We start from the raw sequence: 26,224 nt of genomic DNA, 5'->3' as shown, positions 1-26,224 counted from the left end.
ATGGATGACGTGCAGCTGATGTCACTGCCAGCCGATTGTGACCCGCCCCTTGGTGGCAGAGGGCCAGCCGCCCCTCCCAAGGCCCAGGCTTATTGCGCAGCCCTGCGTGGTGCCGTGCTATCCTGTCCTGCTCCCTGCTGGGCACGGTCGTCTTGTCCCGAGGTACCCCGTGTACGCCAAGGGTGCTGACGATGTCTTGTGCCTGGGAGAGAAGGTCCAAGCACTGCTCAGGACTGGGGGAAGTAGCTGCTTACGTCCCCGATCTCGTTTTGTCTGAGGACTTGAGGCACGAAACCGGTTGCGTTCAGAATTTTCACGGAGTACTGCTCTTTGCAGATGTGTCAGGTGGGTCAAAGGCTTGTGAAGGGTGAGCATTGAGAAGAAGTGAGAGACACGAGGCATTGGGACTCCTCGGGCCTTTTGGAGCCCTGGTGCCACCTCTGGTGGAGAATGGATCAGAGGAGATCTCTTTGCTGCTGACGTCTTCCACTTTGGCGGAAGTAGAGCTCAGAGGTAGCTGACGTCCCAAGGAGCAAGGGGCTCCAGAAGATGAGAGGACTGGAAGAGGCCAGGAGTCGGCTAGCTGAGCTCGGCGGAGGCACCCAGTGCCAGGCAGTCCTCCATGGGCTGCAAGAGAGCGTGGGCCAGGGGCACCTGCTCCAGGCTGTGCGGTGTGGGGGAACACACGCTGCCAGGAGCAGCGGCCAGTGCGAGAGTGTTGGTTTCTCTTGGGCGGTCAAGGCTTGTTGTAACCGGCCAGGTCAGGGCGAGATGTAATGTGCAGGCTCTCTGAGGTGGGAGCATGAAGCTGGCTGCCAGGTCCTCGGGCCATGTAGGCACTTCCTGATTTCTGTGTGCCTGTGTGTCCCTGTTCTAGGTTTCACTGCTCTGACAGAGAAGTTTAGCCAGAGCATCAGCATAGAGCGGGGTGCAGATGAGCTAACGCAAACCCTCAATGACTACATGGGTGACATTCTGGAGGGTAAGTGCCGTTCTGCAGGACTGTCTGCGATGGGGCCATGAGCCTGCTCTTTGGGAGAGGAGAGAGGTGTGCTGGGCAGCCTGCTGCTGCCTCCTTGTGCAGGCTGGGCGTTTCTGTGGGCCCTGAGGACCACCGAGAGCAGCTGGACTCTTGCGACGGAGGAAGCTTTTGCTGGTGTTGGGGCCCAGGGGAGTGGGGGGGCATGCAGCCAGTATCAGTGTGCAAGTGATGTGGGGACGCTGGTGCTGACAAACGAGTGTGTTACCTTCCCTAGCTCCCTTTTGCAGGGCCCGGTACTGCAGGCACCAGTGCTGTGGTCCCTGTGACCAAAGCAGAGAGGCTGCAGCTGTGCTTTCCTGAATTGTGCCCCACAATGCACTGCTGCCCTTGTGCTCCTCTGGCAGCAGAGTGCCTTCTTCTGCGGCTTCCTTGAAGAAGGCATAGAGGCAACTCTTCTCTTTCTTTTGCCTGCAGAGCTGCTGGGCTTTGGAGGAGACATCCTGAAGTTTGCAGGTATATCTTTCTAAACGAACCTTAGCTTTGTCTGCTGCCACTGAAGAGGCATGCTAGGGAAGAGGACAGAGTGAGTGGCGAGCTGGCAAAGCCCAGAGGGGTGGCTCTGTTGGCACGCAGGTGCTCAGGGGGAGCTGCCATCGTGGGCCCCAAGCTGGAAGCTGCAGCGGGACGGCGCTGATGTGCAGGGGTTGAGGGGGGGGATACCCTGGGAGCTCAGGTTTGAGGCAGCATGTGAGGAACGAGGGGTCAAGAGAGCCCTTGCATCTCTGTGCTGAGCGGGAGTGGCTGTGGGGATGCCAGTGTTGCTGCAGACCCGCTGCGCGCCCTGGTCCTCTGCCAGCGTGTCTGCTGTTGTAGCTGGCCTGGAAGAGGGGAAGGCGTCCCTGTGCCCAGGGTGCTGTAGTTGAGGAGGATGCCTTCCCCCAAGTGCATGTCCCTCAGCACGCCTGCTGGTTTCTGCTGTCTGTGCAGGTGGGTGCAGGTGAGGGAGTGTCAGGTCTCACCAGAGCCTTCCCCCGTTGCCTTGGTTTCCGCAGGGGATGCTGTGCTGGTGCTGTGGAGAGCGAGAGAAACGCAGCTGAGAGACACCATCAGCCTGGTGTTGCAGTGTTGCTGGCAAATCCAGGAGAAGTACAGCATCCGTGACACAGCCGTGGGTCTGAAGCTCCGACTGAAGCTAGGTACGGGGAGTGCTGAGTTGGCTGCGCTGTGCGAGGCTCCATGGCCCTGTGCAGTGCTGCAGGGTGCTTTGCCCCCTGAGGCAGAGTTGTGATCCCTCCTGGGGCCAGTGGAAGCCTTTTGCCTGGAAGGCTCTTGTGCGTTCTCAGGCAGCCGGTTACAAGCTGCCTGCATGCACCCTGAGCAGATGGCCAGCAAAGCTGCTGGTGTGCTGGGCCTCTGCGGTAGGCAAGCGCAAGAGGTGCCCTGGCCCGTGAAGACTTTGTCAGTGTCAGCTTCATTTGCCTCTTTCTAGACGCCCATTTCAGGCCCTCTGCCAGGAGGCCCCCGCTTAGGACCCCCTCCCTGTCGATACTCAAGCTTGACTCCATAAAGAGGGATGGGCACCTCCAGCTGAAGCAGTTGAGAGAAGGAGCCTGTCTTCAGGGCTGAGCTTCAAACTGAGCCTGTGAAGAGTTGAGCGGCGCGAGGCTGCGTAGGTAAAAGTGCTCTCTGCCTCAGCTGTGCTTGTCTCTCCCCAGGGATCTCTGCAGGGCACATGTCCCTGCTGACTGTTGGAGACAGAAAGGAGCAGCGCTTCCTGATCCTTGGCAAGGCCGTGGGTGAAGTCTGGCAGGCCCAAAACCTTGCAAATGCAAGTGAAATTATCCTGTCAGCCAGCTGCTGGGAGCTCTGCAACCAGAACCAGGTCAAGAGCAAGAGAGCGAAAGGCCAAGGAGCTGTGAAGGTGGGTGAGATGGCCTCTCGAGTGGTTTTGAGGAGCTGGAGGTGGCGGTGAGGGAGGAAGGTGTGAGAAGGCTGAGGAGACGGCCGTGGAGGGAGTTGTAGCGGTAAAAGGAGGTGGGCAGCTCTAGCTGTTGCCTTTCCAGCTGAGGCTTAGCTCTGGACTGTGCTTGCTGGGTTTGAGGTGGGGTCAGGAGGGACTGGCAGGATTTGGCCCTACTGGTAATGTCCTCTGTGGGTCATGGAGTTGTTCTGGAGACGGGGGAGATGCTTGGCCGATGGCTGCGCAGCTCATGTGCTGCCGATGCCAGTGTTTGTCCCAGTGCAAATCCAGCAAGGTGGCCTTGACACACGAAGATCTTCTCCCCTTCTCTGGGAAGTGACAGCGGAGGGTAGGAGGGGGCCTTGGGACTCTTGGGGAGGCCGATGGCAGTGCTTTTGCTGCGTGTGCCTTCAGGTTACAGGCATGCAACGACTGTCTGTGTCGGAACGTGAAGACCTTTTGTCCAAGTTCACGCGAGCCCGGCTGAACTGCTGTTCTCCTGAAATGCCAGGTGAGTGCCAACTTTGCCTTGTTCTGTGCCTGCCCAGAAAGATGGGCACTGGCTTGCTGAGGGGCCAGTGAGGAACGGCCTCTGTCCTCTCCCCCTTGCAGTTAGGTTTTGTGCCTTGGACCCTGCTGTGCTCCAGCGGAGGCACTGGCTGCTTCCTGCTGCTGCTTCCAGGGGACTGCTGTGGCTGAGCACCTGCAGGAAGAACACACGGGCAAAGGGCGAAGAATTTTTCTCCCCGAGTTGCAGTGCCAGCCCCTGCTTTGCAAGGCCCCCGTAGCCAGGCTCGTAGCGCCATCCTGCCAGTGACCGCCTGTATTTTCCTTGCGTAGGCATCCTGAGACCTGCTGTTACCTTGGCCCCTCATCGTACTCTGGGGAAAGTGCTGAGGAAGTACATCCCAGCAAGTGTTCTGCGCAAGGTATGGCCACAGGTGCTGGGAGGTGCCTTTTGGGGAGAGGGGAGAAGGAGATGTGCATTGCAGAGAGGGAGTTCTCAAGAAAGCAGACAAGGCAAAGAAAATGCCCCCTTCCTTAGGTGAGAACCTGGGGAAACGGGTCCACTGTGCTACACATGCCAGGAAGCTGCCCGCTGTGTGCTCCTGCACAGAGAGACGCGGGCGGCGGGAGGTGGATTGCCCTCTGCATTTCCTACTGATGTTGTTGTGGCCATGACCCTGTGATAAGCGAGAGATTCCTCTGGAGTCGCGACAGCATTGCTGAGGGTGGCCCCTTGTGTGCATACCTGCAGCAAGGTGTGGTGTTGTCAGCAGACGTTTCTCTGCCTAGTGCTTTCTTGTCCGGTTCTGTGTCTGTCTTGCGAAGGCTGATGCCTGCTTTGCACTGCGGGGAGGCTTTCTTCGTTCCTCTGATAGCGCCTGCTACTGGCCCTCTGTGTGCTCTGCCTTGGTATCTGCTGCAGGCAGTAAGCACCCAGGGAGAGCGGGACGCTGAAAGTGCCCTGCTCTTGTCTTCCAGATTGACGACGGAGAGCCCCTGGCGTGCTTATCCGAGCTGCGGCCGGTCACCTGCCTCTTTGTGAGGCTGCAGTTTGCTGCCAAGGTCAACCTAGCCCAAATCTGCAAGGCTATCCAGGACAGCAGCGTGCTGATTTCGGAGATCCTCCGTCCTCACAAGGGTGAAATCAACAAAATCTCCATGTTCGATAAGGTGAGCGTGGGGGAGCAGTGCCCCCGCACCCAAGCGTGGGTGGCAGAGCGGAGGGAAGCGGCTCTGTCTCTAGAGCAGTGGGGAAAGGAGAAGCAGCTCTGCCTCGCTGCTGGGATTGGTACCTCTGGCCCGGGGTTGCCCTGAGGCTCTGCTGGTCTTGGCGGAGGCTGGAGCCTCAGGGCAGGAAGGGTTTGCTGCAGGCGTTGTGGCAAGGTGTGCTGCCTCTGTCCTGGGCAGGGCTGCACGTTGCTGTGTGTGTTTGGCCTCCCTGGAGGAAAGCTGCCCTGCGAGAGCGTTCACGCCTTGGAAAGCGCGATTCAGATCTCCACCGCCTGCTCCACAAGGCCGAGGAAAATTGAGTGAGTGGGGAGGCATGCTGCCCGGGACGGTACGGGGTGAGGTGGGCGGTGGTTTCTCGGAGAGACGTGCCCTCCAGCTTGGCCTCCACCGTCACTGGGGGGAAGGAGGCCGTGCCCTGAGAGGTGGCAGATGGCCCTGGGGTGCGCCCCCCATAGCCAGGGGAGTTCCTGCAGCCACCACAGGCCACTCACGGCCCTGGAAGGAGCCACCACGAGGGCAGCGGCCTCCTGCGGGCCAGGGGCAGGCGCTTGCAGGTGCCCGGCGTGTGGAGCGGGACCAGGCCACGGCGCCTGGCCCGAAGTTGCTGTCGCTGCAGGCGGGGTGCAGAGAGAGCCGCCTCCCCCCCGCCCGCTGAGGAGACGTGCTGGGGCCTGCTTGTGTCGGGAGGGGATTTGGGGCACGTGGCAGCTCTTGGGCCTTAGGGGAAGGGTGCCAAACCGCCGGGCTGCTCTCTGCAGCCCCTTCAAGCTGGGGCTGTCCGGCTCCTGAGCTCTGCCAGTCCCCGAGGCCTGCGCTGCCGGGGCAGCTGGCAGTGCGCGGGGAGATGGGGAAGGGGTGGAGGTGGGCAGGCAGCACTGCGCACGGGCGCTGCTGAGTCCCTGCCGCTCTGCCTGCGCGTCAGGGCGGTGTCCGTGGGGGTCACCAGCGGGACGGCGTTCTGCGGAGTCGTTGGCCACCGCGTCAGGCACGAATACACAGGTACGAGGTGTTTGTCTGTGGAGCGGGTGCCTGGGCTGGGTCTGTGGAAGGACAAGGCAGAGTGCCGGGGAAGAAGCTGTGGGCCGTGTGCGCTGGGCTGGGACGAGGGCCTGGCCTGCGGCCCGTCAGGAACGACAGAGGCTGAGCGGGTCCCACTGTGGGGCGGGGGAATGGGCTCCAAGCCTTGGCGTTCCTCTCGGTTGTGCTCAGCCGGGTTTGGCTCTTGCCTGTGCTGGCGGTGATGCAGCCGTCAGCCTGGCAGGGTGGTGCGGGTTGGTCTCCTGGGTCCGTCAATGCGTGCTCTCTCTCTGCGGCAGTCATGGGCCAGAAGGTGAACCTGGCAGCGCGGCTGATGGAGCACTACCCTGGGCTGGTGTCCTGCGATGCAGCGACCTACGCGGCCTCCAGGCTGCCCCAGTCTTACTTCAAGGAGCTGCCGAAGGCCAAGATGAAGGGGGTCGGCGATCCTGGCACTGTCTATCAGTACCTGGGGATGTCGGAGAAGCTGTGAGTGTCCTCTCTGAGCAGGCTGGCTGGGGGCGTGGTGGCACACAGGGTCCAGCCTTGGTCAGCAAAGAGGAGTTGTGCGGAAAGAGACCGAGCTGCCGCCCTGCCCACACCTCCCACCTCTGTGGCTGAGAAGATGGAAAGCCATAGTGTGGCTGTGTTTTTTGCCTGTTCCCCTTGGGGCCTGTTGCTGTTGGGAGAGTGGGAGCGATGCAGTAGGGGTGGAGAAGGCTCGTAGGTGTCTCTCGGCACAGAGTGGCCTGTCAGCCCCTGTCCAGATGGCTTCCAACTGTACTTTTCTGCTCTGTGCTTGCTTGGTTGCGTGCAAGACTAATGCAGTGGTAATTCTGCGCCACCGAGGGGGTTTTCTCTCGGCTGCTTCTAAGCAGGAAGCTCTTGGAAAGCTTTTGGTCAGTGCTGTTCCCCTGGGAAAGCGTGGGTGGCTGGGACTCACTTCCTGGTGGAACTTGAGCTGTTCCTCTGGGACCGGCTTTGAGGTTCTCTTTGGATGACGTTTTGAACATTAGCATTGTCCGTCTCTTTGAAACTACAGAAAAGCTTGAGCCCAAGATGCCAGGCGCTTGGTGTCTTGGCCAACTAAATGACCCTTGTGCTCCTGTTGCACGTCCTGGCTTGAACCGAGAGCTTATTATTCCTCATCTTTACCTGGATAGCATCTGTTGCCCTTCTATAAATTGCTTCCTGTGAGCAAACCTCAGGGAAGCAGTTTGCAGGACCAGAGGCTTGTTTTGCTTGTCACGCGTGGTAAAGCAGTCTGTTCGCCAACGGTCCTCCCTGGGTTCTTTCTCCTGTCTTTGCTTTCTTTGGTTTTGGCCTCTGGTGCTTGCATGTTGATACAGTGTGCTGTTGCAGTGTGGCCGTTGGGCTTGTTTGTGCCAAAAGTTTTGCTGGTGCTTGTTTGGTGTTTGCCCCCTCTCATGGGTGAGCATGAACTTTGGCAGTGGGAGCGTGGGCAGGATACCATGGCGCTCAAAAGAAGAGCGGTAGCTGAGAGTGCATCCTCAGCTCCACGCATGGCTCTCCATCCTCCAGCTTCTGCCTGCTTCATTGACTTTTGTTTTTCTCTTCCTCTGCTAGCATATTTGGCCTGGATCTTATGGAGGAGAGGTCTGCATATGGCCCCTTGTTCGGTAGGTGAACGCCTTGCTCTTCTGAACACCAGTTTCTTGCCCTTGGTAGCTGTTCAAAGCAGTCTGGGAATGGAGAAGCTTTTGCAAGGAATGGTGTTGCCTGCAGTGGCCATAAGGGTTTGGTGCATCCCTTGGCTCGTAGCTGGTTCATAGGTTTGGGGTTGGGCCAGAGCTGGAGGTGGGAAGCAGGGTGAGGCGCCTAGTGCTTCCTGCTGTGCTCCACAGCTAGCATGGTGGGAGCTTTCAAGCATGCAGTTGCTCCCAGGCTCAGAGCTAAACTGATGCACACAGCTAGGATGAGGAAGGAGCTTTCCTTCTGTCTGTCTGCCTGCCAGAGCTTTTTTGGCAGTGGCTTCTCTCCCTTGTAGTCCCGAGCATTCATTTCTTGGCAGCACCTGGGCATCTTCCTGTGAGGAGTGCCTGCTGCTGTGGAAATGCCAGCGCACACAGGATGCCTGTAACTGCTGCTGCTGTTGTCAGCTGTTTGGGGGCTGAAGATGTTGCCTTAGCTGCAGGGAGGTGGGAAGTGTTCTGTAGCTCTTGGTGCACGGAGGAGATGTTCTGCATCTCTTTGGGCCCTAGGGGCCTGCAGTGACTCAGATTGTCCCTTCCGACCTTGCCCTGGGTGACTGTGGGGAGTTGCGGGAGGATGCCTGAGGAGATCCCTTGCCTGTGGGCAGGGAGGCAGGGAGGGAAAGGGGGCATGGGAGTTGTGGCGTGAGTGAGGCAGGGAGGTGGGCCTGTCAGTGCTCTAAGGCAGGCCTGGCTGCAAAAGTGTAGCTGTTTGCGTGGGAAGGAGCCCTGGGTGCAGGCAGGCTCGCAGGGGCGATGGAGGGAAGGTGCTGTGGCAGCAAGAGGGAAGGACGCCCACGGCTGTTTGCTTTTGAGCTCGCTCCAGCAGCTTGCTTTCTTGTCTGCCTTCACAGGTCGGGAGAAGGAGATTGCCCTCTTTGAAAGTGCCTTGGAAGCCTACGTGGCTCGTCAAGAAAGCCACATCCTAGCATTTGAGGGCATGCTAGGCTCTGGAAAGAGCCATTTACTCACGGAGCTTGCCTCTTTAGGCCAGGCTGCTGGCCACAGGTGAGTGTTTTGGAGAGCTACCTGTGGGACACTTCCCCTGCCCATCCACTGATGTTCCCGGCATCCTCGAGCCCCTCTGCTAGTGCGCCTGGCCCTTAGCCTGCAGCATCCCAGAAAAGCCTCCGGGAGCCCCTGGTTAGGAGCAGCTGCGTGCTCTCCCACTCCCTCTTGAGGGAGCTAGAGGTGGCTTGTGCAGTCAGTGCTGTTCCTCTTGCATCCTTGGGCCGGGCCTGAAGGGAAGGAAAGAACCCAAGCTGTGTGCTTTTCATGCAGCTTGAGAGCAAAGAGAAGAAAGCTGGGGGGCAGGGGCTGCCTGAGAAACGCTGCTTGCCCTCGGGCTTTCATCCCGAAGGCCCACTGGGGCAGCAAAGCCTTCCCTCCCGTGGTGTAGGAGGCAGATTGTGAAGCTGTGGAGTGGAAACACAAAGGCCCAACTTGCTCGGTCCTTGCTGCTTCAGCTGGCAAGTTGCTGTGCAAGGGGGGGAGTGCTGAGAGCTGTGGAGACGCAGGGTCTGGTGGTGGCTCTGCCAGGGGCTTGGCACGAATTGCCCCTCTGTGCCCTTTCCTTGTAAGAAGAGGGAAAAGCTTGGCCCTCTGTGAAGCGCTCTGAGGTGTGTGGATGAAGAGTGCGTCTGGGGCTGTATGTCCAGAGTGCCCTTGCAGTCAGCCCTGGATGATGTGTCTCTTCTCTACTAGTTTTGACTTGGAAGTCTGCAGCTCTTTGCATGCCTTTCTGAGTCTCAGTCCCTTTTGCTTTTGCATGGCAGGGTAGTAGCCGTGGAACTGACGGAGCTAAACCTGAAGCAGGTCCACTCTGCTGTCCGTATGGTGCTGGCCATGGCCCTGGGCCTCCAGGCCTGTAAATCCTGCGGTGCCAGACAGCTTGTCCTGCAGGCAAAGCTCCGAGGGCTGATGCAAGAGAGCAGCTACTGCCTCCTCAATGAACTCTTCCTCGTTAAGGTGAGAGGCGAGACCCTCTCTGGCCCTGGCAAAGGGCTGCTTGTGAGCTTTTGTCATTTGTAGGCTCTGATGGGGAGTCGCTCCGCTCGCTGGTGGCAAGAGCAGGGGGATATAGCACAGGCTTCTGTTCCTGGGTGCAGCGGGGGGGCTCCCTCTTGGGGGTGAGCTCAGGTGCCAGGCTGGTGCACGTAGTTCCTGATGTCTTGCTCAGCACCCTGGAAGGGGCTTTGAAGAGCAGCTTGGAGGTGGGGCTGATGACCTTGTGTTGAGCTGACTGCTGCGTGAGTGGTCTGCTCCCTCCTGAGATTCCCATCGTGAGAGAACAAGCTCTTCACTCCTCCCACCCCCAGGAGCTCTGCTAGAGACCCTCAGGCCTCAGAGGGCCTCTGTTCTAGGCGCCAGGTGATGTCTGCCCTGTGTCTCCTTGCAACTGTGATGGGGAGAGGGATGATGCTGAGGCCAGGAGAGGCATTTTGCTGGGTTGGTGTTATGTGCTGGGTAGGTGTGCTGAAAGCCCCTGAAAGGCTGTTTCTCTGACTGTGCTTTTCTGGGCAGTTTCCCCTCTCGAAGGCGGTTTCCCAGATGAGTGGCACTCAAAGGCAACTGGAGCTGGAGGCGGTTTTGAAGAAAGTGCTGCAGAAGGTGAACTATTCTCTCCATCGTGGGTCAGAAAAGGAAAACAGCCCTGCAGGTGGAGGGTTCTGGAGGCGAGTGGTGGGAGCTGGCGGGAGGACCATGTACTTGAGTCATTGTCCTTCAGAGCCTAAGCACCCCTGCCCATACCCCCTGATAACTTTCCTCCCATAAAGTTGGTGGGCACATGCTTGGGAGAAGCAACGCTGTCTTTCTGTACCACCTTCCGTGAGAGACCTTGAAGTCTCAGAGAAATTGCAAGTCATTAAGATTCTGAATGCCTAAGTAGCTGGGGAGAGGAAAGGGACTTCACAGTGTTCTCTCTCTCTCGAGAGAGAGAGAGAGAGAGAGAGAGAGGCCAAAGTTGCTCCTGTGGAAGCTACTTGAGAACCCATCAGAATCCACCCAGAGCAAGCTGTTTGTTTCAGGCTGTTGAAGAAGAAGTCATCATATTTGTCATCGACAATGCCCACTGCATCGACTCTCTCTCCTGGAGTCTTCTGTGGAGTGTGCTCAGGGATGTCTCGATCTTTATGGTGATGGGCTTCGCTGCCGGTCACTGTAGAAGACAGAGGCTTTGCAAAGCTGCAGCAGACATCCCGAAGTTGCAGAAAACAACCTCTGTTCATCTGGGAGGGCTGAAGGCTTCCGCTGTGGTGCAGAAAGCCTGCCAGGCCCTTGGAGTTGCCAGCATACCCCAGGATCTAGAGACGTAAGTCGCAGGCAGGGCCTCTGAGCTCTTCCTGAGCGCTTGAACCTGTGCAGGGAGCAGAAGAGAATGAACCCCTAGAAAAGGCAGCGCAGGGCTTCTGGAAGGGCCAGTGCCTCTAGCCAGTGTCAGATGCTCACAGTTGTGAGCTGCGAGTGGGCAGCTGCCCAGGCACAGAGCATAGGAGGTGTCAGGCCGCCTGTGTTGCACTGGAAGGCAGGAAGGAAGTGGTCCTGCACCCTGGCATGGCTGAGGTGTGGCAAAGGCGTTTGTCTGTGTGGCGGGGCTGTGGGGGTGATTCGTTGGGGCCTAGGTTCTCCCTGGTGCCGGAGAGGATCTAGGCTGCTGGGGACAGGAAAGACGAGGCTTACTGCTCTGTGCCTTGGGCTCTGTCCACGATGGTTTTCCTGTGGATTCCAGCAAAGGCTGTAGCTTCTGGGTGGCTCAGATGCCAAAGCCAGTGGGAGTCGTGGCCCTTTCACAAGTGAGGTGGAGCTGTGGTGAAGACGTTGCTTCCTGCGTTACGCCCGCGTGGCTCAGCGCCCATCTGGAACGTGTGCACGTGCCTTACTTTGCCTGTGTCAGTGAGTGCTGGATCTGCTCCTTTGCAGGTTCCTGATGCAAAGAAGCTATGGCATCCCCTATTACTGTGAGGAACTGCTCTGCTACCTTAACTGCCACGACTTGCTCTTGTTCCACCCACTGGGGAAGGAAGAGAAACGAGAGGACAAGTGGGAGAGCCTCTTCAGTAAGCACCTTTGTGGCTGCCTGCCTAGCGGCTGTGGTGCATTTTCCACAGCACATTCTTGCCTGGGGGTTCCCCTGCGACCTAGGAACAGTCAGCTCTAGCAGCCATACAAAGCTTGGTGTGGATGGGGTGTGGGTCTGTACATGCCTTGCTGCTGGGACAGCCAAAGGAGCAGCTGGGGAGTTTTGGTGTCTTTGAGAGGCCAAGCAATGGTGCCGTGGCAGCCAGTTTCAAAGGAGGAGAAGAGATGCTGCCTGGCACTAAGCTAAGCGCTGCTCTTGTTTTGAACCTGTATGAAGCAGGGTGCTTATTCTGGCCCAGTACTGTGAGTCCCATGGCTGCAGTGTTCCTTGTGCACAGCCACACGGCTGGACTGATTCTATCAATGCCCCTCGGTGCCAGCTGCTGTAAGACCTGCTGGGGGATGAATGCTAAAGGGTTGAGGCTGGAGGGAGCTAAAGGATGTTGGGTGGGGAGGGATTTAGAGGAACGGAAAGAGGGCCAGAAGAGTTGAGTGGCTTAGTGAAAAAACCTAAGGGCAGGGAAAGGAAAATGGATCCCTGGAGTCAGCAATGCCTGGTCCGCCGCTGAAAGGAGAGCTCCTGCTGGGCCCATGATCTTCACGATATGGGTAGATGTCATTGGCGCACTTTACATTCCTGCCCACACCCTAAGTGTTTGTTGGTCAGAAAAACCATCTTCATCAGCAGGTGGGCCGAGGACTCAGGCTTTTCTGAGCCCCTGCTGTGCTTCTCCTCTGCCTCGTAGGCCGAAGCGTAGTTTGAAGCATGCGTCAGGAGGCAGGGAAGAGCAATTTCTGTCCCTGAGTGCAGTTGCTTAGGAAGTGCAATGTCTGGGGTCAGGGCAGGCGAAGGCAGAGCAGCATGACCGCAAGCTGGCTTTGGGGATCCTCTGGTTAAAGAGAGTGAGAGATTAAACACAAGAGCCCTGTTAGGCACAAGCAGGGCACATTTCTTTTGCCTGTAGCATGCCCCATGCGGGGGGGTTTTCATGGGGGCCTCTAAAGTGCTGCTGTCTGACCTGTGGAAAATCCCTTCCTTCTCACTTTCAGTCCCACTCCAAATTCTTGGGCTGCACTGGAGAATTCTGCTCTCAGGCAGATGCATGTGTGTTGTTTATTAGGCATTGGAATGTGCATGTATTTACCTTGGCAAAAGGCAAAAAAGGTCACTTGCAAAGAAGTCTGTCACCAAACCCACCCGGAGGCAAGGGACAGGCCTTGGAAACTTGAATGCCAAAGTGTGAATCCCCACAAAGGTGCTACTAAGTGAAGAAGGCAGTGGTAACACCACCTGGAGATGAATGCCAACCAGCTTGCCATGGCTCTGGCAGCAGCCCTGAGTGACCTGCCCTTTTGGATGAGCACTGGCAATGTGCCTGGCTCTGGGACAGTAGCAACACTGCTGCTTTCCGTCCTGAGGCGTTCCTTCCCCAGCTAGAAAGTCTGGAAGTTTTGATTTGGGAGTGTTTGGGAAGACTGCCTGGCAACAGGAAATGTTGGGGAAGGGCTCTGCAAGCAAAGGTATGCAAGGGCAGTGTTTTGCTCTTCTTAGCGACCGTGTTGGGGGCAGGCCGAGTGCATCTGCCCACCTAACGCAGGCCTTGTCCTAGCTAAGGTGGCTTTGGTAATGTTTGCAAGCAGGAAGTCATGACATGAATTGTCTCCCTTTGCTAATGGCTTTCTCCTGCTCCCTTGCTCCACTCAGCTTCTGTAATGGAGGCTTCAACCACTGCAGCAACGTGGAGCTCCAGCACGGGGAAGGACCGCAGGGTGTGCACCATCAGACCGGACGTGACCCTGCAGAACACCATGCTTCCCCCTACATTAAAAGGTGAGGGGCCGAGCCCCGCTGTGGCAGCTGGCGGCTGTGCTGGGTCCCTTTCCCGGGACATGAGCTGGAAACTCTGGGCATCCATGTGCTGCAGAGGTAGCCCTCTGCACTCTGGGACTCTGCTGGGAAGGTTGCTCTGGTCCCATTAGATTTTCCATGGAGAAACATGCCTGTGGCTGTGCGAAGTGTTTTTCCCCTCCTGGATGTGGCCCACCTGGGAGCGTGTTGTCTGCTCTCGGTGAAGAATAGGAGAAAAGAAGTTCTTGGGGCCACACTGTAATGTTTCGCTCTTCTCCGCGAGAGCAAATGCATTGCTGGGGAGTATTTGACTTGGCTCTGACTGAGCTTTGAACTAGGCTTCTCACCTTACTGTTCTGTTTGTAGTTGTCCAGCTCATGCTGCTCTCAAGACACTGAACAGCAACCAAAGCCATCTTGTGAATCTCTCTTTGCCTGTTGTTTTCTGGGCTGGCCCAGAAATCCCCCTTTCTAGGGGGTGCTGGATAGGAAGCTGTGAATGAGCATGGCTGCCCTCTAGCTGAGCCCTGGCAGAATGCAGGTGGCAGAAAGCTCCTAGTTTCTAAAGTGTTCTTGTTGCAAGAGCTGCTTTGTCAAAGAAGGGGAAAGTCCTGTGTGACCAAGTGAAGGCAAGGGTTGTGGGGAGCTCTGAGTCGGCCTCAGTGGTGGGGGAAGGGCTCTCTGTCTGTGTGCCCTGCGGGCATAAATATACCCTAGAGCTGGCAAGCCGCATCCCGGGATGTATGCATGTGTTGGATGCTGCCCTGCTCATCCGTGGTGGGGGAGCATTCGTTTGAGCGTCTCTGCTTTCCGACGACCTTGTTTCCTGTGATTCGAGTAGGAGCAGAGCCGTCTTGAAGACATGTGCCCTGGGTTGCGATTGCCCAAGGGGCTGAGTCCCTAGGAAAGATGGGGAAAATTACCGTGTCGGGTGTTGCAGCTAATGCAGCCTGTGCAGCCTGAGCCTGGGGAGTGGGCAAGAGAGAGAGCTGTGGCTTGTTTTGGACAGGGATTGCGCTGGCTGAGCTGGACAGCATGAAGCCCTCGGAGCAGATGGTTCTGAAGTGTGCAGCCATCCTAGGGCCGCTGTTTAGCACCGAGCTGCTGTTCCACATGCTTCCCGGGTGGAGCAGGTCCAAGATGAACAAGGCGCTGAGTGACCTGGTGCGATGCAACATCCTGAAGTGGCTGAATGCTGAAAAGGTGGCAGAAGAGAGCAGTGTTCCCACCAAGGGGTCAGGCACCTCTCTGGAGGAGGAGAGTGGTAAGTGGTGGTAGCAGGAGCCCGGGAGCCCTGTAGGCTCCTGCTGCTGCCCCCAGCTATGTCCCTGGTGGGGCTCCCCAGAGCACGCTGCACTGCCCCAGTGGAGGTGTGTAATGCTCAGGGCACCCTGGGTGTCAGGGATGGGTTGTTAAAAGCTCTGACAAGTCCATTTCAGATTAGCCTGTGCCACTAGCTTTGTGCTGGAGGGCAATATTGCAGTGAGCTGCTCTGAGTCCCTCTGCTCTGCTGCCTGCAAACGCAGCTCATAGCACATGCAGGGAAAGGGGTATGAAAGCCCTGACATGCTTGCGCAGCCTCCCGCAGTGTGCAGATGCGGGATTTTGTGCAGTGGATTTTTATTGCCCCCTAGCCCAGGGGGGAGCATAGGAGGCTGGGAGTGCCTTGCAGAGCGGGCAGAAAGAGCTGGCTGTGTCTTGCTTCTGCTGCTGGCAGCATGCCCAGCTCCCACCTGGAGCGCAGCTGCACACACTGTCTGTTGGCAGGGAGAGCAGGCTAGCAGCCTGTTGCGCTGGCCATGCTAGTCTGAGGAAGGCAAGCTGGGCCCTTTCGCTGTATGGCCGCAAGGTTCTGAATGCAGGAGCGCTGGTTTCCTGCCAAGGATGCACGCCAAGGCCTGTCTTTCATTGTGCAGCTGTGGCGTCCCTGAGCTCTGGCCCCAGCTCTGGCTGATGGGAAGCCCCGTTGCCTTTCAGATGCCCAGAAGTCATCCATGGACGAGACCAAGAAGATGGCGAGGCTGCAGTCTGGTGTGCTGGCCTTCTGCGCCCCGCTGCTGCAGGAGGCTGCCTACGAGTTGTGGCCGAAGGGACAGGGGGTGGCCATGCACCGCAAGTGTGTGGCCTTCCTGGAGAGGCACGTGCACAAGTGCCAGTGCTGTGGCGGAGGGGACTTTGTTGCCTTCCACCGCTTTGCCATCGGCAGCACCCAGGAGGCAGAGAGCTGTGAGGACCATGGCAGCGACTGCTACTGGCGCAGCTGGGAGGCCTCGCAGGCAGCAAGCGAGGAGATGAAGACGGATGAGCTCCCCACCACTACGGGTATGCCCTGTGCCATGCTCTGGAGCCTGGGCCCTGCCCACTGTTGTTGCACACGTAATTGCAGTGTTTCTCTATCTCAAGGCCTGCCTGCAGAGCCATTTCACACAAGCTTGGGGATGCTTTCAGTGCAGGGCAGCTGCATTTGTAGGACTAGTTCAGTTCTCCACTGAGCACAGGTTCGCAACAAGAGACATGATGTGGCCACAGCGTAGAGCCTCTCTGCCCTTGAGTGTCCTGCTGCGTTTCCCCAGAATTACAGGAGAGCAGCCCATCTCCTTGCAGAGACCAGAGCCTCGGGGTGCACCCACGGCTCAGCAGGCTGAGGTGTATTTGCTAGTGCGTCTAGTACCCTTGGCCGAGCTGGGCTAAGTCTGGAGAAATAGCAGCCGCACAGTGAAGGCAGATCTCAGGGGAAGGGGCCGGGAAGGGAGGTGCCGTCAGTGCCTTTGGCTCTCCTCTCCTTCTCTTAGTGCTCCAGAATGGCAAGAAGCAGCTCTTTGTGCATATGCAGGGAGGGGGTGTTTAACCCCGTGCTTTCTTTGCAGATGCTGCAAATGGTGGGCAGAAGGAGAAGAGTTTCTTGGAGGAGACTTTTCGGTGAGGAGACAAGGTTTTGAAGATTATTTTTGAAGGCAGTGGGCTGAGGGTGTGCAGAGGGGACAAGTGGAGTCGCGCCAGCTTGGGCTGCTGGTTGTGACTCTGGCTTAGGAAAGAGCAGGCCCCCAGCTGTGGGAGCTGGCTTGAGATGGCCATGGAGGTGAGCATCTTTGAGGAAGCCTGTGGGATCCCAGTGATGCTGGTCACTTTAGAGTGGAGCAGCCCTGGCTTTCTAGCTGTTCGAGAGCAATGTTGCAAGCTGTGCAGGGGCAAAGCAGCCCTTGGGAGCAGGGTGGCTTGTAGAAGGTGACCGAAATGCCAGCTGGTCTCTCTGGCTGCCTAAAAGAGCAGTGTTCCTCCAGAGCAGGGTCAGCAAAGGCCCCAACAGGATCTGTGCTCATGCCTCCTTGTTACAGCTGTAGCCAAACAAATAGCTTGCCAGTGCTGAAAAGGGGAGCTGCTGCTCCTCGTGCCAGTTCTGCCCTGCCTGAGCACACTGTCGCTGTGCTCTGGGGCCCCAGGGCTCCTCCCCCGAGTGCCCAGTATATTGGTCGACATCACTGCACTGGCAGGGAACGAATCTTGCCAAAAAGTGCCGTGTCAGTGAGTTGTCCTGGCTTTGCTTGCCGTTAGGGGAGAGCCAAAGGTCTTGAGCGAGGAGAGAAGGCAAGAGTGGAAGGGAGGAAGGAGCACAGCGGGAAGACAGGGCAAGGATGGGGGGTCCCTGCCCACTCAGGAGTCGATGGTGTCAATTGTAACCTGGAATGCCCCAGGGAAACTCTGGGTGCAGGTCACCGTTGTGTGGGGCAGAAAGAATGAGTGACCGAGCTCACTCAGCATGCCTGGGAAGGCTGTGAAACCCATGGCCCCCGCGTGATGCCTGTATGCACGTGGCCTCATGCTGTGCTAGAACGTGTCATTAGTGTAGGCTGAAAGAGCAGTGTTGGTGACGCTAGCGTGTTCTTTGGTGTCTTCTTTCTCCGTGATCTTGTCTCTGACTAGAGCGGCAGAGCGGTTTTTGGCTAAGACCAAAGGGATCTGTAAGGTGCCCAGCAAGACCCCGTGGACCCACGGTGTCGTGTGTTCCTGCAACTGCAAGGCCATCGTGGAGCTGGTGCTTGTGCCCTTGGCTCACCATCACATGGCAATGGGCAACGATGCCAGAGCCTTTTATTATCTGCTGGAGGGTGCGGCTGCCTACTTGCACGTCTGCAACAACTACCTGGTGAGTTGCCCTGCTCGCCAGAGCCCCTTTGCCCATGGCGTCCTCTCAAGTGTCTTGCCCTGAGCAAGCCCATTTCCCCACTGCAATAGGGCATGCCTGGGGGCATGCCTTTGTGGGGACTCGGGTATGAATTGCTGGGGTCAGGCGCAGAGTTTGCCTCCTGTTTGCCTCTCCTGTGGCAAGAGAGACAGGGCAGTGAAGCAGGCCCTTTGCGCAAGGTGCACCTCCAAAGAGGTGGTAGGAGGGAGTGCTTGTGCCCGTGGTGTGAGAGGCAGCGTGACTGTGCTCGGGTGGGCATCGCCGGGCCAGATGCAGGCCCTCCTCAGAGAGATGCTGGAGGCAAGCGGGAAGGATGGGGCTGGAGGCAGGCTTGGCAGCGATGCTCAGCTACTCTGTGTGTTTGTTCAAAGGCCTTCCTGACCCTGAACAAAGCAGAAGCGCTGAGGAACTCGGTGGCTAAGAAAGGAAATGTGCTTGCGTGCTTTGAAGAAGCCACCTTCCTGAGCCTCCAAGGGGAGGTAAGGTGACAGGGAGGTTTTTGTGGGCTCTGCTGGTGGGTGGAGTTGGATGCCTTCCTGGGGGTTGGGGGAGGCTATCCCTGGCATTTCTAGCCACGACTGCTCTCAGCAGCCTTTCCTGGGCCCACTTCGCCCTCCGGCCAAAAGCAGTTGAGGTTCTGGCCTTGATTCCGCCAGAGACTTGCAATTGGGTGTCTGCTGAATCGGAGCCCTTTGGGACCCTTCCCAGCATCCTTGCTCTCAGCGTTCCCAAGAGGGCGGGAGGCTCAGGATTCTCTGCTGTGCCTGGGGCTGCTTGACTGACTTGGGGTGACCTTTCATGCCAGACGGGACTGCCTTAAAAGCCCTTTTGCTGTGCAGGTCTGCTACAATATGGGACGAATGGAGCTGGCGAAGAAAAAGATCAGGAAGGCATTGAGGCTGCTGAAGAGGAAATTCCCCAAGACCTCCACTGGCGCCTTCTTGCAGTTTGTGCTGGAAAAGTCCGAGCACGCCTCTCACAAGAAGAACAAAGACTCCTCCCTTCATCAGGAGGCAGGGTGAGAAGCAGAAGGGAAAGCGAAGGGAAGGAAGAGCCATTTCATAGCTGGTCGTGGGCATCTAGGCCCCAACCTGCCGAGGCTTAAGCCCAGGCTTTGCCTGATGCATCGGTCTTAGCAAGACGGAGGCACGAAGTAGCGAGGTTTGGGTAGAATGGGGAACGACGGAGCCTGACACTCCCGTGTGTACAAGCATTAGAGCGAGGCATGCATTTGTGTAAAAAGCAGGCTTGTATCGTGAGGGCTGCAGCTGCGTTTGGTGGTGCTGCTGAGAGCATTTGGTTTGCTTAAAGGCAGTGCAGATGCTTGAGCTTGGGACCAGTGCTCTGAGTGACCCATTTCTGATGAGACACTGGCAGGAAGGCCACGCGAGCAAGTTTGTCCGATTTTTGCCCTGCGCTGCAAGTCTCCCAGAGCAGGGCTGTATGTCAGCACATGTTATGTGGACTGTGCTGGTGAACGTGTTTCCAAAGGCTCTTCTACGCATAAGTGTGGAGGCTGTGGGGTGTGCAGGGGGAAAGCAGCTGAGGGAGCTGGAGGCTAATGAATGGGGAGCTGGGGGTTGTGATGGGGAGCTCCTGGGGCATTGGCATGGGGGCTGGTGTGAGTGGGAGCAGAGAGGTGTTAGCAGGGAGTAGAGGCTGGAGAGGGGAAGGGAGTGCGCTGGCGGGAGCAGGAGGTGGGCCTGGCGGGGTAAGTGGAGGCGAGATGTGGGAATGAGGAAGCTCGGAGGCTGTAGCCAGGGGCAAGCCTCCCGTGCAATGACCCTTTTCCTGCCAGTGCCCAGCTTTGCTTGGCCTGCCTGGGCTGTAGTGCCAAGACACCCTCTTTAGCAGTCCTGTTTCCTCAGTGGTACTGCTTGGTTCTCCCGCTTGCATCGCTGCAGCCCTCCTGCGAGGAGGCGCAGCTGCCTCCTCCGTCCCCCTGCTTCCGCCATCCCGTTGGACTTTGCACTGTGCAGCTAGTGGCTGTGGCCCAGCAGTTTCCCTTGTATGGCAGGAGGGAGAGGCTCCCCTGGCTGTTCCGGCAAAGCCACTGCCTGTCCTTACTGTGGCAGCTCTTCAGCCTGGAAAGCACTTGCAGCAGCCGGAGGCTGTCCCGCCTGGCAGGGCTCATGAAGGTGAACACGGCCGAGGAGTCCGAGGATGCGAGTCACGTGAGTGCCTTCTCTCTGCAGCAGCAGCAGACCCCTTTCTGACATAGCTCCTTTCCCCTGGCCTGGCAAGAGTACCACCAGGCCTGCCCCCAGCAAGAAGAGCCCAAAGATGACAGAGATGCACGTGTGCCTGCACTTTTCTGCATGAACTTCCAGAAGACGTGGGTTGCTGTTCCTTTTGGTTGTTCCTCTCCTTGGATTTGTTTCATAATTGTAAGCGTGGAGCTGGTTCTGGTTTTAAGCCAGCACCACTTTCTGTAGTCTGTCGTTTCCTTGTGGCTCTTGAGAATGCTTGTGTGCAACGCACGGGGGCCCCTGCCTAGACACGGCTGCAGTTAGCAGTGGCAGTAGCAAGAGCCATTTGTCGGATGGGTGAGAGCCCTGGGAGTACAAGAGAAGAGAGAAGCTGGCAGTTGGGTTTATGGCCTGTCCCCTCTAGGCCAGAGAATCACCCTGGAGAGATTCAGTCCTGTGCATTGTCCTGTTTGGACCCTTCTAGGTCCTCTTCTCCTACCTGGAATATGCGCTGTGCTGCCAGAACCTGGGCTGCCGGGAAGAGTGGCTGCAATACGGGCGGACGGCCATGCAGCTTAGCACTGACGTGCAGCTCTTTGGAGGAGGGGTATTAAACACTGCCAGCTTCGCCCAGGCCCTGTCCCATCTGACCCTCAGCCTGGGAAATCTGCCCCTGTCTATCGACGTAGGTAGGTACTGCCCCCGCTGCCTGCGAGAAGGAGTCTCTGCAGAGAGAGCCTGTGCGAGCCTGCTTGTTTTCTTCCCAGGCTATTGCGCCGAGAGGCTCTGCATGCAGCTGCAGAAGTCCGACCTGGACTACGTGGTTCTCAGGACGCTCTTCACAGCGCTCTTTCTCCAGATGAGGTAATCATGGTGCCGGAGAGACTGCTGGTTGCCCAGTGTCAGGGGGCTGACCTTTGGGTGCAGAAAAGTCTGATGGAGAAACTTGGATGGAGTTGTGAGAAAGAGCAAAGAAGGGAAAGCGAGGCAGAGAGGGATGCTGGGAAGGGGAGCAGAAGTGTCTGGAGGTGCTGACTGGGCTCCCACCCCATGGAGACGCTCCATGGAGGCTCATCGTGTTCCTCCCCAGGTACCCTGAATGTGAGGCAGTGCTGCGCAGGCTAGAGAAGCAGGTGTCTGGAGAGCACAGGATCGTTGGGCAGGCGTGCTTCTTCTCCTGCTGCTTAGACCTCTTGCTTGATGCTGGTGAGTCCTCAGTGATCAGGTCCCGGAGAGCCAGGAGGCTTGCAAAGACGCCCACCTGTTTCCTGGTCAGGCAAGACTGCCATACTGGACTTGTCGGCCAGAACTGGTGGCTTTGTCCAAGATTTAAACAGGCAGAGCCCCCCCAGGGCAGGCATAAAGGAACCGGCAATACAAGACTTGTGGAGTATCTTCTACCCTTTGGAAACACGGAAACAATTGTGCTGGCCAAAGCGTTTTTTCTCCTGATATAACAATGACCCCAGAGCCCCCAGCAATCCTTTTACTTCCTCGACAGAGTCCTTGGCCTTTTGGCTGTGTGCATGTGTGTTTGTCTCTTGATTTTTTTTCCCCTCCTTTTTTTTTCTTTTTCCATTTTCTACATGTGAGCAAAGAGTAATTTCACAAAGCTTTAATTATCCCCTTTCCTTGCTGTGTTTTGAGATTGCCCTTTCTGAAACCTCTTCTCCGACTCACTCTGCTCTGGCTTCCCAGGAAGCAGGCCTAGCAGTGCTGGGATGTGCCTGAGCAGAAGGCACCTAAGAGCCTGTGCTCTGGGGTCCCTGTCATTGCTGATCAATGGCAGCATGCCTTTGTGCAGTGGTAGAAAGCTGCAGCTTTTGCAATGGAAAATGCTCTCAGGGGAGTTGTGAGTTCTCTTTTTTTCCTTCCTGATGTTCTCTGCCCTTGCCTTCAAGGGCATTTCTGTGGAGCTTGAAGAGCCCTGAGGAGCTAGGGTAGAAGTTGAGCCCTTGCATCCTTCCTGTGTGGTTTGCTTGCCCTCTGAGTGGTTTGCCTGCCAAGAACTTCCCCGGCTGTGCTTGAGCCTTCTGCTGCTACGAATGCCTGAGGCAAGTCGAGGCCGGGGAGGGAGGTGCTGCTTCTCTGAGACCCATTTGTATTGCAGGGTGGCAGTACAAGTCATTTGAAGAGTGCAGGAGCTTCGTCGAGCAGAATGAAGCCAACTGCATTCTCAAGTCGCAGAGCAGCATCCTGCTTGGACTGTATTTGTGCCTGGCTCTTTGGTAAGTTAGAGACTTGCTTTGAGTGCGGAGAGGCCCAGGCAGTGATTGTGGCAGGGAAGGTGGGAGCTCTGGCCTTGTCACACCCCCCCATCGCATGTCCACCAAGGCGGCCATCTCTGGGGCACTGTGGTGAAAGGGGCCGGGGGAGCCGTGCACTGTGAGCAAGGTGGCAAGGAGCCCCGGGATGTGCTTCTGTGGAGCCCTGCCAGGGAAGGATGACTGGCGGCATTTGGCCACAGCTTTCCTTTTCCCCTTTTCTGCTCTGAGTGATGCTAACCAAGAGGAGCTACAACACACTGCAGTTCACCCCCCCATGTCCCCAACACGGCCCCAACATGCCCCCAGTAACTTCCTTTTCCTATAAGATGCATTGCCTCTGAAAGCCAGCTTGGGGCTGGAGGCTATAGCCTAGGAGACCTTTTGATTACTTCATCTCTACAAAATGTGTGTGTGTGTGTGTGTTTCTCTGGACAATGTAGGTTTGCAAGGCTTGGGCAGTGGGACAACTTCCAGAAGCCCTTTGAAAAGGCCAAGAGGCTGCTGAAGAGAACTGGTGCCTCCCTTGTGGCCAGCCAAGCGTGCAGCCGGCTCCTGGAGTGTCACAGCCTGGTGCTGAAGAAGGACATTGAGCACGGATCGGCGAGGGCCCGTGAGAGCCGCACCAGGGCTCTAAGGGTGAGGGATGAGGAGGAAGGGGAGGCGCATGTTGCAAGGGGACTCTAGGGAAAGCCGTGTTGCTAGCAGCAGTGGGTTGACCTGTGCAGGTCGAAGCAGCCATGACAGCATGGAGTCAGGGTAGTGCCAGAGGGTAGTGGGTTGGAGAGCAACATGGCAAAAGACTCCTCTCACAAAGGTGTCAGCAAGAGATGGAAAAGAAGGCAGTCAGGTGAAGGCGTTCTTCCTGGGCATGTGAGAATTCCCTTGTGGGAATGGTCGGCAAGAGAGGAGAAGAGACTTGCAGAGCCATGAGCTAGTGAGCTCTGCTGAAATGCCTGCTCCATATGAGGTCCTAGGGCTCAGGAGAGATTTGTGCAGCATCTCAGCCTTGCTGGCTGTGCACTCCTTGTCTCTTTAGGGCTGGTTTTTCTCTTTGGGGAATTGGTGGCCTTCTCAGTGCCAAGCCGTCGCTGAGTTCTATGACTTCTCCCAACGTGCTTCTCTGTTGTTTTCTGGGCAGCTTGCGGAAGAGGTTTTCTCTCAGTGCTCTACAAGCCCCGTCTTCTACCCCAGAGTCTACCACCTGCAAGCCTACATTTTCCTCATGCTGGGGAATGAAGAGCAGAGCCTGTTGTGCCTCAAGCAGGGCCTCCAAGCCTGTGAAGACTGTGGCAACCTCCTGGAGAAGACTTGGCTGGAGATGAGCACTGTAAGTACTTCATCTGTGCCTTTGAGGTGCTTCCTGGGCAGAGGAGCATGCTGTAGCAGAAGGTGGGCCAGACTGTGCTCCAGCAGGTACACGTAGGGAAAGCCCCCAGAGAGCTTCAGGGGCATGTGCTGAAAGTCCCTGGTGAGCTGGTAGGGGCTAGTAGCCCTGCTCAACAGGAGGGCAGAGACAGCTGCGATGTATCTCCCCCAGGTGGGGCTGGACTGACACCTGAGGAAGCAAGATGCCTCCTTCCCAGCATCTCTGCTTGGCTGAGGAGTGGTGAAGTTGGATCTTTCCCTGTTCCTTAAGGCAGCTCTGGGAGGCCAGGATCAACGTGTGCTGAGTCAAATTTGCCTTCCCTCTCCTTCTCCTCACTGATAGACTTTGGCAGCCCGGCAAATTGGTTGATGGATGGAACAAACTCCTGAGAGAGGCCTTGGTTGCCTTCCCAGACAGAAATGACAGCTCTGGGGATCGCCTGCTCTTCTCAGCTCTCACTGTGGCTTTTTTTCTTTTTTTCTTTTTTTCCCCTTAGGAGTCGTGGTTCACTGGAAAAGGCCCCACGGGAGATTTGTGGCTGAAGACAGCTCCACATTTTCCCCAGCTGAATCAAGCAAAGCCAGAGGTCTATAGCTCCAGGTACCTGCTGAAGCTGCCAGCACTGCAAAGGGAAGATCCTTTCCCAGGAATTAAATACTGTCATCATTAGTCCAAACGCTTCTTCCTTTCCTTCTTCCTTTACTATATTCTGCATCATGCCTCGTTCTCTCCTTTCCCACAACAATGTTTGCACAACAGAAGATGAACGGAACCAATATGTACGCAATTAGTAAGGTCAATACCTGAAACAAAATAGTCTTCGCTGGTGTTTTAAGTGTTTTCCCAACCCTCCTGTCCCTGGTGGGGCAAAGGCAACTCTAAGCCACATTTTGAAGAGTTAGTTACACTAACCCGTTCTTGGGCAAGAGTTCAATCCAGGGTAGCGTCCCAAGTCCTCCAAAGGAAAACTGGAAATGGCTGTATTGAAAACAGTCGGAGCATTTTGAAGTTCTTAGCAGTTAGGCTTCCATCAAGTGAGGAATATGATAAATAAGGCACAAAGCACTGCAGAGAAGGTAATGCTCTGGGGGATTAGTAAATTCTCATAGTTTTATAGTTGTTGCCATGGGTTAATAGTATTCCTTCTTCCTGGGGAGAGGTAAAGCATCGGGCCGTTTCAGGCCAGTCTCTGTGCAAATCTTCACCAATTTGGTTCTCCCGCTGGAGTTTTACCTTTCTGCAGCCCCACGGGATTGGGGGTGATAGGCACAAGGCAACTAGAAGAAGCCTCCCAGTCACTGGCCCTGGTCCTCCTGGGTGACTTGAACCATCCCAATAGCTGCTGGAGGGACAACGCAGCAGGACACAAGCAAGGCAGGAGGTTCCTGGAGAGCATCAATGACAACTTCCTGACACAGGTGATAGAGGAGCCACTGGGGAGAGATGTTCTGCTTGACCTCCTACCTACAAACAAGGAAAGACCCCGTTGGCCAATAAGCAGGGCAATAAGTAGGATCGCAACCCTGGACTTCAGGAGAGCAAACTTTGGCCTCTTCAGGGACTTCCTTGGAGGAATGCCATGGGTTAGGGCCCTAGAAGGAAGGGGGGCCCAAGAGAGCTGCTTAATATTCAAGCATCACTTCCTCCAAGCTCAAGCTCAGTGCATCCCTAGGAGTAAGAAGTCAAGCCAAGGGGGCAGGAGACCTGCATGGATGAGCAAGGAGCTCCTGTCAAAACTCAAACAGAAGGAGGAAGTATACAGAATGCGGAAAGGGGGACAGGCCACTGAGCAAGCAGTTCTTGTGTGAAGGATGAGCTGTTTAGGGCTCTAAGGCAGGGCAGTAGTGGGGTAGAAATAGCATGCTGGGCGAAGTGTAGAGGCCTGTAGAAGTGGAGAGGCAGGCCAGGGCATAGAGGAGTCACAGCCTGGGAGAGTAAGAGAAGAGTTGCCCAAAGGTCCGTAACCTGCAAGCAGAGGCGGCAGAAACAGGAAACCACCAGCAGGCTCTGCCAGGGACTTGCTCTGGGCTCTTCCCAGCCCACAGGGAGCCACCAGAGGCTCCCACGCACACCAGGACATGGCAGCCTGCAGTGTCACTCTGGGTGACGATTCATCTTGCCACAGTTTCAGAGGAGCACTCAGCATCCCTGAAACTCTTGTCCCGCCCTTTATAAAATACTTGGCGGTTAGAAGTAGTTCGATCACACTGGAAGACCCATGCTTAAATACCTCTCTCTCCAACAGCAATGCACACCTCCAGCAGAAGGTTACACTCTGTCTTTTCAATTTAGGTTTGACCAAGGGCCTGGCAGAAAGCAATAAGGACACTGGTGTCAAGCAATATTGGAAACAAAATGAAAAATTGGACCCTAAAAATGTAAATCGCTTGAAAAGACTAGGCATGCAAGCATGTGTTCACCTCCTTCTCCTTGCTCCAGAGAAGGCTGTGCCCATTCGTGCCCATCCTTTCCCTTCCCTCCTTAGCAACTGCAGGAAAAGAGGAAGCCATCAAAAAAGCGCTACAACTCTACCTAGACGTACAGAACTTCAGGCCCTGCTCTTTGCAAAACCCTTTTTCTCCACAGCAGCAGACAGCACAGCTTCTCGGGGGCATCACTTTAAGCTGCCAAGTCAGGAAAAAGTCCCATTTTCATAGCTTAATCAAAACCTTTGACAACTGCCCTTCCGCCGGACACTACAACAGCAGCTATTGCCCATCGACTTTCCCCAACAGCTCCACCACCCTCACCCAGAGCCTTTCGCCTTCCCACTACGCCACAGCATCCCTGCACTCTCCAGCTGCCGCCTTGGCTTTCACTCGTGACCTGCAGTTCTCAGAGCTCAAGACCTTGCTACAGCTGCCAGGCCACAGCGTTGGCTGA

General features: G+C 56.6%; 1 pseudogene; it reads left to right on the top strand.

Moving 5' to 3' along the window:
• Window positions 1-26,224, top strand: LOC136996266 (adenylate cyclase type 10-like; annotated as a pseudogene).

Source organism: Apteryx mantelli, unplaced genomic scaffold (assembly GCF_036417845.1).
Source record: "Apteryx mantelli isolate bAptMan1 unplaced genomic scaffold, bAptMan1.hap1 HAP1_SCAFFOLD_33, whole genome shotgun sequence".
Taxonomy (NCBI): Eukaryota; Metazoa; Chordata; class Aves; order Apterygiformes; family Apterygidae; genus Apteryx; species Apteryx mantelli.
The sequence above is the reverse complement of the archived record's forward strand: the minus strand, read 5'-3'. Positions and strand labels throughout refer to the sequence as shown.